This window comes from Sus scrofa, chromosome 8 (genome assembly GCF_054392235.1).
Source record: "Sus scrofa isolate SSC_HxYL_T2T_F1_AM1 chromosome 8, Sscrofa_HxYL_maternal_Yorkshire_Landrace_v2.0, whole genome shotgun sequence".
NCBI classification, from domain to species: Eukaryota; Metazoa; Chordata; class Mammalia; order Artiodactyla; family Suidae; genus Sus; species Sus scrofa.
In genome coordinates this window covers 54,802,209-54,816,045 of record NC_139390.1, presented here as the reverse complement: position 1 = coordinate 54,816,045, position 13,837 = coordinate 54,802,209, and the positions used below count along the sequence as shown (strand labels likewise).

Genomic DNA, 13,837 nt, shown 5'->3' with positions numbered 1-13,837 from the left:
TGGGGATTGAACCTGCATCCTTATGGATACTAGTTAGGTTCTTAACCTGCTGAGCCACATTATCTCCTGTGTTTCTGACACTAGGCACAATTGGGTTGTCTGAAAAGCTCTCTTTGCTAAAATACTGAGTAGGCATCACTGTCAATTCTACTGCAGTTTTGTTTTTTGTTTTTTTCAGAGATCATATATATATATTTTTTTTTCTCCTATACTTGCCCCACATTTCCTTCTATTCATTGTAAGAGTCAGGAAGAGAAGTACCTTAAGGGAACCACTATGTTCTTGAGTTTCTTAAATCCCTCAAGAAGCACTGAGAAACTTTTAATAATCTATTTAATTGTACCCTTTGATCACAAAGGTAACTCCAGGGGCTCTATTCCCATTTGAACAAAGGTAAATATATACCTGAAATTTGTAACTAAACATGTTTTCTGATATAACTACTCATTTATCATCTTGCTCTTGCATTCATGGCATGGAGTCTGTGCCTTATATTAAAAAAAGTTTGAATTTCAGTCCTGTTACCTGTTAACTATTGTCATTCTCTTAATATATATCATTGTAAACCTCAGACAAATGTATCTTTTGTGTGTTTGGTTTTGGTTTTGGTTTTGGGGGGAATATAGAAAAATAATCCACGAGAGTAGATGGTGATGAGGTTCATAAAGGAATTAAATAAATGCTGATTTCATTTTTCTTTTACTCATTGGTAAGTGAAATTCATGTATTTAAATATTCAACATACATGCATTCTATCAACAAATTAATAATATTAAAAAATGGAGAAAAAGAAAAAATATGCTCATATTTTAATGTGATAAAGACTTTAAATTACAGGGGAAAGGCATAACTGTAACTTGGCTAATTCTCACTCCTTATACTACACTCAAATCTTTTTTTCTGTGTTAACTTCCAAGTTATTATGCAACTTCTGTGGAGGTAATGAAAAATCAATGTTTAAATTCAAATCTGAATATTATTTAAAAATGAATTACCTTTTTTTAAGGCTGCACCTGTAGCATATGAATGTTCCCAAGGCTAGGGGTTGAATTGGAGTTGCAGCTTAGGCCTACTCCACACCCATAGTAATGCAGGATCCAAGCTGCATCTGAGACCTGTGCCTAAGCTTCCAGCAATACAGGATCCTTAACCCACTGAGCCAGGCCAAAGTTTGAACCTGCATCTTCATAGAGATAACTTTGAGTTTTTAACCTGCTGAGCCACAACTGAAACTCCATTAATTGCATTCTTAGTCATAACTATGTTTCCCTATGGGTATTATTCACATGTCATTCCAGATACTCTACATGTAACAAATATTTCCTTAGTTCTTATTATTTCAGTAATCCTAAAATATTCTGTTTCTGAGTTTTACCTACTGTACACAGGGAAAAGTATCTCCCAAGTGGAAGGATGATAAAGCCCCAATTCCAACATCTTTTTTTTTTTTTTTTTTGTCTTTTTGCTATTTCTTTGGCCCGCTCCCACGGCATATGGAGGTTCCCAGGCAAGGGTCGAATTGGAGCTGTAGGCGCCAGCCTACACCGGAGCCACAGCATCGCCGGATCCGAGCCATGTCTGCAACCTACACCACAGCTCATGACAACGCCAGATCCTTAACCCACTGAGCAAGAGCAGGAACTGAACCTGCAACCTCATGGTTCCTAGTCAGATTCGTTAACCACTGCGCCACGACGGGAACTCCATCCAACATCCTTTATTCTGTGAAAGTAAAGTTGCTAATGTCCTGAATTGTTGAGAATATTTATTTATTTATTTATTTATTTATTTATTTATTTATTATTTTATTATTATTATTATTTGCTTTTTAGGGCCATACCTGCTGCATGTAGAAGTTCCCAGGCTAGGGGTCAAATTGGAGTTACAGCTGCTAAACTACACCACAGCCACAACAATGTGGGATTCAAGGCAGGTCTGTGGCCTGCACCACAGCTCAGGGCAATGTCAAAATCTTAACCCACTTAGTGAGGCCAAGGATTGAACCTGCATTCTCATGGATCCTAGTTGGGTTAATTAACTACTGAGCCACAAAGGGAACTCCTGTATTTTTATTTTTTATATACATGTGAAAAGATAGCTCAATTTTATGGGCAAAATATGTAATAATAAATGTACATTGGTGAAGTGGAAAAGATCCTTTGCATATTCTAAGAAACATGGTGGAACATCATGAAAAACAAAGTATTGCAAAGAAATAGCTGAATGTTTTATAGATTTGCTTTTTTATTATTAAAATGTAGTTGATTTACAATGTTGTGCCAAGCTTGCTTTTATAAGTTTGCTTTACTTTTTCTTAGAAAGAATATACTCTGTTTCCTGAGTTTCCTGGGACAAGTATTGCTGTTGGATATGAAAGGCCTATTATAAGCTTTGTTCATCATGTTTCATTTTCCAGCTCAGAGTGATTTCTCTTCTCATTCCTAAAGGTCACTCTTCCCAGCCAATCTTTCTAGCTATTTTCTCTTTTTTTCTCATCTTTTTTTCTCTACTATTTTCCCCATATGCACCTGAAACATCAAAGTTCCTGGGTTAGGTGTCAAATGGAACCTGCAGATGAGGCTTACACCTCAACCAAAGCAATGCTGGATGCAAGCTGCATCTGAGACCTACTCAGCAGCTTGCAGCAACACCAGATCCTTAAACTACTGAGCAAGGCCAGGGATTGAACTTGTATCCTCATGTAGACAATATTGGGTCCTTAACCCACTGAGCCACAATGGGAACCCCCCTCTGGCAAATTTCTAAGGATGACTCCAGAAGTTTTCAAAATTTGTGCCTTGCCTTTCATTATATTCAGGTTTAGATGAATGTAGAGTATGAGCTAAACATGACAGCATAAGAGGAAAAACTCATTGAAATTTTCCAATACTGTTTGTTCCTATATAATTGATACATTTGATATTAGTTCTATTAAATCCAAATAAGAAGTCTTAATGAGAATGTCAAGGAGAGCTTAAAATTTTCCAACTTGAAATATTATGCTTTATAAACTGGACTTTACATATTTTAAAATTAAATTCACTAGAGTTTTTTTCTTCATATTAAGAGAAGCGTTTTGAATGCATCCTGAAGCTAAGACCCTAATGTTTTCTTTCTTCAAAATAAGCAATTTCCTATGTAGTAAGCAAGTAAACTGTGCTTGAAGAAACTAGAAATTTCAAGTTATTTTTTCTAATTTTATAAGTAAAATAACTACAGTATAGAGGCCAATAATTCAACTCATACTGCTAGTTAGTGATTCCAAGTAGTCTTTTTTTTTTTTCCCACTGTACAGCAAGGGGGTCAGGTTATCCTTACATGTATACATTGCAATTACAGTTTTTCCCCCACCCTTTCTTCTGTTGCAACATGAGTATCTAGACATAGTTCTCAATGCTATTCAGCAGGATCTCCTTGTAAATCTATTCTAGGTTGTGTCTGATAAGCCCAAGCTCCCGATCCCTCCCACTCCCTCCCTCTCCCATCAGGCAGCCACAAGTCTCTTCTCCAAGTCCATGATTTTCTTTTCTGAGGAGATGTTCATTTGTGCTGGATATTAGATTCCAGTTATAAGTGATATCATATGGTATTTGCCTTTGTCTTTCTGGCTCATTTCACTCAGTATGAGATTCTCTAGTTTCACCCATGTTGCTGCAAATGGCATGATGTCATCCTTTTTTATGGCTGAGTAGTATTCCATAGTGTATATATACCACATCTTCTGAATCCAATCATCTGTCGATGGACATTTGGGATATTTCCATGTCCTGGCTATTGTGAATAGTGCTGCAATGAACATGCAGGTGCATGTGTCTCTTCCAAGTAGTCTTGATAACACAGCACAGTTATTCTCCACTTATTCCAAACTCCTTATCATTAACAGGCACCAAGAAAAATGATGTTAATTTTACCTTAGTGACCAAATTTATACTTTTGTGATTGACGAATCATGCTGACATTAAAGTGGTCCTCTTCCTTTTGTTCCTACTCATCTATACTATTTCCTTGGTGGGAAATTTTGGAATACTTGTTCTAATCCAAATAACACCCAAACTCCAAACACCCATATATCATTTCCTGAGCTGCCTGTTATTCATTGGCATTTGCTATTCATCAGTCTTTGCATCCAAAATTCTGCTGAACTTCTTTGTTGAACCAGGGACAATCTCTTTTTGGGCATGCATTGTGCAATATTTTTTATTTGTATCAATCCTTAACTCGAAGGCTTTCTTGCTGGCAGGAATGGCTTATGACTGCTATGTGGCCATTGTGAACACTTTGCTTTATACAGTGGCTATGGCAAAAGTAGTTTGTGTTGTACTGGTCATTGGCTCCTGTGTGGGAGGTTTAATAATCTCATTGACACACATTATTGGTTTGCTGAAATTGTCTTTCTGTGGAACAAACATCATCAGGCACTTCTTCTATGACCTTCCCCCACTGCTGAAGCAGTCATGTTCTGACACATCCAACAATGAATTGTTGCTTTTAATCTTCTCTAGCATTATTGTCATGATAACTTTCATGACTGTTATGATCTCCTACATCTTCATTGTTGCTGCCATCCTGAGGGTCCACTCAGCAGCAGGTAGACACAAAGCCTTCTCCACCTGTGCCTTACATCTCATGGCTATGACTTTATTCTATGGCTCTATAAACTTCAGTTACATTCAACCAAGTTCCCAATTTGCCTTAGATCAAGAAAAAGTGATATCTGTGTTTTATACCCTGATGATTCCTATGTTAAACCCATCGATTTATATAGCCTATGGAACAGGGAAGTGAATGATGAAGTGAAAAGGGCTAAAGAAATGAAATACATCCCTTGTTAATTGCATACCATGTGTGCCATAAAATATTAGACAAACAAGTACTTTGGATAATGACATTTATAAGAATTTATTAAAACTAGGAGTCCAAAGGACTCCTAGAATTTATTTAACTGAACTGCTCTGTTCACAAGGGAAGAAAAGCCCTGGAAAAATAACATTTCATAGGACAGATGGCTGGTTATTGTGTGAACTATTCTAATAAACCTAACTAAAATCTAGGTTAGTTATCTCTAGATGACTGTTAACATCTTTATTCCTATATGTGGGCTAAGGCTAAAATGACTATATACATATAGAGATATAGACACACAGGCATATACGCAAATAGAGATGAAAGCGTATTCATAAATAGATACCTCTTACTTCACTTTCCATATTAAGCACAAAAAATCAAAATATTTTTAAAGAAAAAAATGTTTGTACTTGAACTATCCAATAAAACTCACATATATATGCTCTTTGAATTGGCCTGGATTATTTATAGTCAGATATTCTACAAAATAAATGTAAACACTCAAAAATAGAAAGAGAACTTGGTTTTCATTACCTTTCCAATCACAGGGCCTTCTTTCCTGGCCTTGGTTTCCATGACTACAAATGAAATTGAACAAGATACAATACCATGGTTTTATTAACACTTCACATGGAAGGACCACTAATATCAGAGAAAACGTAGCCTGAAGAAAAGATACCTCCATGTTCATTAGGGAATCATTAATCATCAGACTCTGCGCCCACTTTCCTTTAAGGATCTTCCAACATTTTTTATAAATGTTAGACAAAAATTACCTGAAAGTAATCTAGGTAGGCAAAAACCTGTGCTATGTAATCCACAGAGGGAGAACATGTAAAGATGATCATTCCTTCTTTGATTCAAATTATATGAACAGGTGCATAATGATAAAAATACTGACTGTTTGGTAGGGATCAAATTTCCCTAAATTGTTATAAACCCTTGTATCTGGAAAACAAAAGCAGTATTCTCAAGAATACCTACAGAAGTTCCCATTTTAGCCAGCTGGTTAAAAACCTAACATAGTCTCCATGAAGACGGAGGTTTGAGCCTTGATCTTGCCCAAGGCTTACAAATCTGGTATTGCTGTAAGAATCAGTGTAGCTTGCTGATGTTGTTTTGATCCAACATTGCTGTTGCTATGGTATAAGCCTGTAGCTGCAGCTCTGATTTGACTCTCTAGCCTCTCTCTAGCTTGGGAGCTTCCATATGCTGCAGGTGTGGCCATAAAAAAAAATTAAAAAATCAAGAACACTTTCACTGCAAATAAATTTATTTTTAATATTTTTGAGTTTGTTTTAAATACTGAAAAAACTAGCAGCAGCTAGGCTAAGGACTACCAAAAAAAACCAACTGGATATTCAGTAAAATTAATTCATGGTGGAGTTCCTGTCATGGCACAGTGGAAACAAAAACAACTAGGAACCATGAGGTTGTGGGTTTGATCACTAGCCCAGCTCAGTGGGGTAAGGATCCAGCATTGCCATGAGCTGTGGTGTAAGTCACAGACACAGCTTGGATCTGGCATGGCAGTGGCTGTGGCATAGGCTGGTACTGTAGCTCTGATTAGACCCCTATCCTGGGAACCTCCATACTCTAGGAATCTGGCCCTTAAAAAATGGAAAAAAAATAATTCATGATTTTACATGACAGGACAAATTAAATTTTTTTTCCTCATGACAGCCAAAGTCATATAAGTGAATGGTTCTATTATCTGTGAAGTTAATAAACTGAAATGCTCAATATATTAGACTTTTATTAAAGAAACATATCAAAGTTTACTTTTCAGAATGAAATAATAATAATAATAATAATAACTCCTACACCACCAGCCCCCAAAACAGATGCAATATTATATAGCCCTTCCAATTTTTCCAAAATCATTTCATTTATTATTTGAAATTGGGTCTTATAAGGCTGCATTTATGTATGAGCCATTCATGTAAATGCTATTGTATGGAAGGTTTTTAAATTTTTTTTTCAATGGCCACACCCCACACCCTCAGAATATGTAAATTCCCTGGCCAGGGATTGAATCCAAGCTGTAGCTGCAGCAACACAAAATCCTTTAACCTGCTGCACTGGATGGGGATTGAACCTATGCCTCTGCAGGAACCTGAGCCACTGCAGTTGGGTTCTTAACCCACAAACCAGAGTGGTAACTCATGAATGGTTTAATTTTCAAGTTAAAATAAATAGAAAAATAATAATTATAATAAGCAAATCTAATTTTATATGGGCCTGCACAATATACTGGTATGGAAGTTCCCAGGCTAGGGGTCAAATCAGAGCTGCAGCTGCTGCAGCCACAACAATGCAGAACCTGAGCTGAGTCTGTGAACTACACCAAACTCATAGCAATACCAGATCCTTAACACCCTGAGTGAGGCTGGGGATCAAACCCAATTCTCATGGATATTAGTCAGGCTCATTACTGCTGAGCCACAATAGGAACGTCCTAAAAATTATTCTTATGTTCATCCAATAGAATAACAGAAATTTTTGAACCTGATATTTATTTTGGTGTCTTAATTGGGTAATTTATCCCCAAATTAAAAGATAATCTGTTATATGAAAACACACACCCCTGAATTTCATTTAGTAATTGATTTGACATCACTGGAATGTATATATTTTTCACACTTTTTATGACTAATATATCAATAATAATGTATTTATAGAAGCACATGATCATCAACAAATCGAAGTTAGCACTCTTTAAAACATAGATATATAATTATATAAATCATACTTATAAACATGAGTGGAATTAATTTATTAATTTTTTAATTTAATTATTTTTTATGTTGTCAGTCAGGGAGTCCTCAACTTTATTTTTATTTTTATTTTTATTACTCAATAAATTTATTACATTTATATTTGTACAATGGTATAGCATTTCCATCCTAAACCCCCAGCATCCTCCTACCCCCCCAGCCTTTCTCCTTTGGAAACCATATGTATTTTTGAAGTCTGTGAGTCAATATCTGTTCTGGAATTTATTTTTAATTCATTTTAATTCATTTTCTCCTTGTACAACCTCATGTAAGTTAAACAAGGACATATGTGACAATTTTCCCTAAGACTGAAAAAAGGACAAATAGAGGAAGTGCCATAATTTGGAAAGATAAATGCCAGGGGATCTTACTTCCCCTAGGTATTTCTATCTATTTTGATGAAATATGGTGTTCACAGGATCCCTGCAGTATTGCATCCTCCAAAGGCCCTGAGCCAAATCTAAATAGATTTCAGGAAATTAAGAGAAAGGACCAGGCTTCCTCTCAACACCATGTAGGTAGTTCATTTACATGTTCTAAAAAAGGAATTTTAAGTAACTTCTCCAGTTTTCAAAAACATCAACTCTCAGTACATGCTTTGAATGAAATATGAAGAAAAATCATCTGCCTCAAATCCATTCTAATTATTGACATTCATGAAATAGAATCAGATCATTACCAAATCAACTGGTCCTGTTGAAATCATTACTGAGTTTATTCTATATTTACTGTGTTTAAAACTTCATATAATTATATAAATTGCAACAGGTAATCTATTTAAAGAAGTTTTTAAGATCTAAGATTGATTAGTACAAACTGTTGAATTTTGTTAAATCAGAGAAAAAGAGAAGCTATTTATTTGATCCTATTAACAGAACTAATTTTTACACTCAAAGATTAATTTGCTGTACATAACTGAATTTATAGCAAAAGAAAAATGGCATGAAAGGCAGTCTAGATGAAAATTGCTACCTACTAAGTCAAAATTAAAGAAGAAATATGAAATCAGTGAAATAAATTTATCATCAAAGTAATAAATTGATTTGTTTAAAAACAAATTCAAGGCAAATTTAATTAAACAGAACTAAAGCAAAAAGAGCAAATATCCAAAAATTTATGTTAGTCAAAACCATTTGTCCAGTGTGTCAACAAATAGTCTAATCTCTATTTTCCATATCTGTTTTAAATTTAAATAGACAGCAAACATTAAGAGAGTATCTCTGATGAACCACCCAGTTGTCATGTTTTCTTCTTTATCCTCAGAACTATTTTGAGAAAAGTTTATAGATACAACTAATATTTAAATATGAAGTCACAGTTTAAGTAGAAAAAACTATTGCTATTATTTTTTATTACTTGTGTTTCAGTAAAATGGACATAATCAAAGCTATATTGTAGTATAATTTGTAGCACTTGAATTTTTATCAAATAACTTACTTTATATCACACTGACAATAAATGGTAGAAATTCAAGTCTAGTCACTCTTTACTCAATATCAGGGAAATGTTATTCCCAAAGCATGTATTGCAGAATACCATATTCATTAATGTTCACAGAAAATATGTTCAACAGTCAAATTAATATAAAAATGTTCTATACTTATTTCTTATTAAAACTCTCAAAGCATAGTGGTATACATTCCTATAAGTCTTGAAGTAAAGATAGATTCCCTTAAAAATTATTTAACCAAGTGTTTCCAAAAGTACTAAATATTAGAACCTTGTATTTTATGTATTTTGGATTATGTGATAAAACCAAAAATAAAATTAATTTAATGATGTAATTTTTCCTGTATAAATATCCAGATCCATATGCGATCTAATGTGCTGAAACCATATGCATTGTCCTTGAAATTAGATTTAAGACTTTTTGATTGCTGGGGTTAAAATGTATTTTAAAGTTTTTTACTTAATCATAATTGGAAAAAATCTGATATGGACTAATTTAAACCATTGGATAATAAATGGTGCAGGAAATCAGAGGATGAAATGGTAAATATCTGTTGGAGTAAAAAAGAACCACTTCCTGCAACAAGTGAGTTTTAACAAGTAATATTAGCACAGAAAATGTTTACACTTGTTTTATTCTATATTCCAGACACTTCTAATTCTCATTTTATAATTTTATGGATAATATTAATTTTATTAGATGATCTCTTATACATGCACATATATATATGTTTACACTTGTTTTATTCTATATTCCATACACTTCTAATTCTCATTTTCCAATTTTATGGATAATATTAATTTTATTAGATGACCTCATACATGCACAAATACTGCTCATTTGTTGTTGTTGTTTTTTTTTTTTTTTTTTTTTTTGTCTTTTTGTTGTTGTTGCTGCTATTTCTTGGGCCGCTCCAGCGGCATATGGAGGTTCCCAGGCTAGCGGTTGAATCGGAGCTGTAGCCACCGGCCTACACCAGAGCCACAGCAACGCGGGATCCGAGCCGCGTCTGCAACCTACACCACAGCTCACGGCAACGCCGGATCGTTAACCCACTGAGCAAGGGCAGGGACCGAACCCGCAACCTCATGGTTCCTAGTCGGATTCGTTAACCACTGCGCCACGACGGGAACTCCCATTTGTTGTTTTAATTGTTTAATATGTCATGTGTGTTTTTTGTCTAAGTTGAAAAAGATGTGATTGAAAATAATTTTTCTAGATGTCTCAAGGATTTACCTATTAAATATTGAGGTTTTTGTTCTCTGTTAAGGAATTCTCTTCCTTAAAACATGAGGTTCTTGCCTTGTGTTCTGGAATCTGACATACACCATTATCTAGGATCCCTCTGCTGAAATTTCTGTTAAACAAACCTTCATATTAAGGCTCTTAATGGGTATTTAATTTTCCAGCAGTTCGTATGTGGTGCATAATGCTAGTTTATATAACTTGGTAAGACATTGATTCCAATGAAGTTTTATATCAGGCTAATTTTCATATTTGAAAGGATTGAATAAACTGTGGATTTTTTTTAACCAAAACTCTGAAATTTTCTTAAAAATGCTAGCAGATGGAATTCGCATGTTCATGCCTTACCTTTGCTTCTTTTCCTTTCTTTTCTATTTTTTTAGGGCTGCACCTGCTGTATATGGAAGTTCCCAGGCTAGGGGTCAAATTTGAGCTACAGCTGCCAGCCTACACCACAGCCACAGCAATGACAGATCCAAGCTACATCTGCAACCCTATGCTGGAGGTCATCACAATGCTGGATCCTTAACCCACTGAGTGAGACCATGGATCAAACTCTCATCCTCTAGGATAATAGGGTCTTAACTTGCTGAACCAAAACAAGAACTCTGATCTTTGTTTATGTTCCTTTTCCTCTCATTCTCTGTAGATCCATCAGAGAGGAGCCACATAGATGGCTGACAGAAATGTCTGGTATAACTGAATTCATCCTCCTGTGGCTGAACAATGACCCTGAACTGAATGTAATCCTATTTTTGCTGTTTCTACTGATCTATTTCATTGCTGTGGTGGGCAATGTTAGTCATCCTGGTCAGTGCCCAGCTCCATTCTCTCAAATACTTTTTCCTTAGCTACTTGGATTTCTTGGATTTCTGCTACTCCTCAGTCTTTATTCCTAAAATGTTGCTAAAGTAGCTAACAAGACAGAAAGTCATCTCTTACAGAGGTTGCTTCCTTCAGGATTCCTTTGTTAGCTTGTTCCTGACCACAGAACACTTCCTCCTGGCTGTGATGGCCTATGATCTCTATGTTGCCATTTGCTGCCCACCTCACTACAAAGGTCTCATGACCACCACATCCTTCATCTACCTGGTGACAGCTTCCTACCTACTAGGTTGTACCCACTCACTCACCCACCTGACTGGCTTGCTTGGTCTGTCTTTCTGTGGCCCCAATGTCATTAACTGTTATTTCTGTGATATCCCTTTGCTCTTTCAACTCTCCTGTTCTAACACCCAGTGCAATGAGGCTTTATTCACTGTCCTATCTGGAACCACCTCAGTGGCTACCTTTCTGATAGTGGTTAGTTCCTACCAGGGAATCCTTCTCACTGTCCTGAAGATATAGTCTCTGAGGGCAGATACAAAGCCTTCTCCACATGTGCCTCCTGCCTCACAGTTGTGACTCTCTTTTATGGATGAGTAATATTTAGTTACCTGGGGACAAGCTTAAGCTACCCGCAGAATACAGCCAAAATCCTGTCTGTGTTCTATACCCTTTTGCTGCCAATGTTAAATCTTCTGACATACAGTGTGAGAAACACAGAGGCCAGAGAAGCAATGAAAAGAATCATGATGAGAAAACTATTTACTCAGTGTCCATGAATTTTCAAGCACAAATATTTAAGTAATATTGATTGTTGCTACAAGGCAGGTACATGATTAAATGCCTGTGGGAGTTGTTGGAAGAAAAGAAGGATAGTATTTTAAAGTAGTATATGTGCAAAGATATATTTCTTATTGGCTTTTGGAAACATGTGCCCATATGTCATATATATCATATTGTATCTTTTGTGTGCATATATTTATATTCATATGCAAGATATACTGTAAGAGAGAAAAAACTTTTTTTCTACACCCTTATATTTTCTACACTTGATCTTAGCCAAAAGGCCGAGAAGCGATTATATTTTCTGATTAAGGGTATGTAAATTAAACTGACAAAAGTTTGATTAACAAGAGGATAGAAAAAGTGTATTTATATGTATATAAGAGGGCACCAAAAAAAGTGGCTTGCTCAAGAATTATAGATAAAGTTTATATAACTAACTTAATTAAAGAAAAGGTGAGGGAGGCATTGCTTCCATGGGAAAAATAAATGAGCTTCTAAGGGAAAAAGTGGGAGATAAGAAATTCTGTGATATCATTTGTTTCTGATAGTGCAGGTGGACCTTTATGTTTTCTTCCTGGCGGAAAAAAACAGCCCCAAAGAGTAAAGATTTATAGCAGCCTCACTCTCATAGATTATGCCTTCAGTCAGATAAAGGAAGCTCTGAGAAACCCTCCCTTTGCTTTGCTTGCATCCCATGTGTCTCCTGTAAACAAGAACTTTGTACCACTGTATAATTTGGATTCCTTCAATTCCCAAAATACTATGTTGACCCTCTAATAACATTTTATATTTTTTTGCTTTTTAGGGCCAAATACATGGCAAATGGAAGTTCCAAAGCTAGGGGTGGATTGGAACTACAGCTGCAAGCCCATGCCACAGTCAGAGCAATGCTGAATCCCCTACCCACTGAGCAAGGCTAGGAATCAAACTCACATCCTCATGGATACTAGTCAGGTTCATTTCCACTGCATCACAATGGGAACTCCCTCTAGTAACTTCTTATGTAATAAATTGGCAGCATCTTCTACAGATTGGTTAGTTACAAATATGATTTTTAGTTTTGATGGAACCTAGAATGAGTAGGTGATACACAAACATACAGAAACACACACACACACGCACACAAACTCAAAGAGAATCAGTTACAGAGGGTGAACTCAATCTTCCTTCTTTACAGCTCTGGAAGAGTTAACACATTTTATAGCTGAGGAAGCAAAGGATCAGAGCAGTTAAAAACTTCACCAAGATCCAAAAAAACCCCACAAGATTAAGAGGTAGAATTCAAACATACACATGTTTATATACTTGTACACAGGAATTCTACAATTTTACATAAATAAATAGAATTTTCTGTATGTATTTTATATTCTGTATCAGACTAGAACTGTTAACATTTGAATAGTTAACTTTAAACAATATTTCCAGAATCATCAAGGACTCTTTTTTACAGCAACTCAATTTCTGGAGATAAAGATACAAAAATAACAATGCAGATATTCTATTATATCAGAGTATATTGGGATTCTCTAAAAATCCACCTTTAGGAGATGTCTATAAAACAGTATAACCATTTGAAAATACTTATTTTTTTAAACAAAATGGCTCTTAGAACCTCATATTGCTTATGTTCATCATGGCATTGCTTATTGTTCTACTTAGACTTTTATCAGCAATTCAGTCCACTACCATTGTCATCACCATAGTTGATAAAAAAGGAAATATTATCTTTTCTGGTGACACTTTTGCAATATGTAGTGAACAAAAGTTTTGAGTTTATGTAAAAGATATTTATTATCTATCAAATGGAATAATAATCACCTCATAACAATAAATCTTATCTGTTAAGATATGTCTATGGACTTTAGTCCCCTTATTTCTTGACAATTATGTTCATGTAAATATGTAACAA

The 13,837-nt window shown here is 35.3% G+C and overlaps 3 pseudogenes; 2 read left to right on the top strand and 1 right to left on the bottom strand.

Annotated features, from left to right (window-relative positions):
- Positions 1-3,807: 3,807 nt before the first annotated feature.
- On the top strand, positions 3,808-4,832 carry LOC110261952 (olfactory receptor 5J3-like; annotated as a pseudogene).
- Positions 4,833-11,003: 6,171 nt separating this feature from the next.
- Positions 11,004-11,921, top strand: LOC146400481 (olfactory receptor 5J3-like; annotated as a pseudogene).
- Positions 11,922-12,106: 185 nt separating this feature from the next.
- Positions 12,107-12,221, bottom strand: LOC146400480 (U2 spliceosomal RNA; annotated as a pseudogene).
- Positions 12,222-13,837: the final 1,616 nt, after the last annotated feature.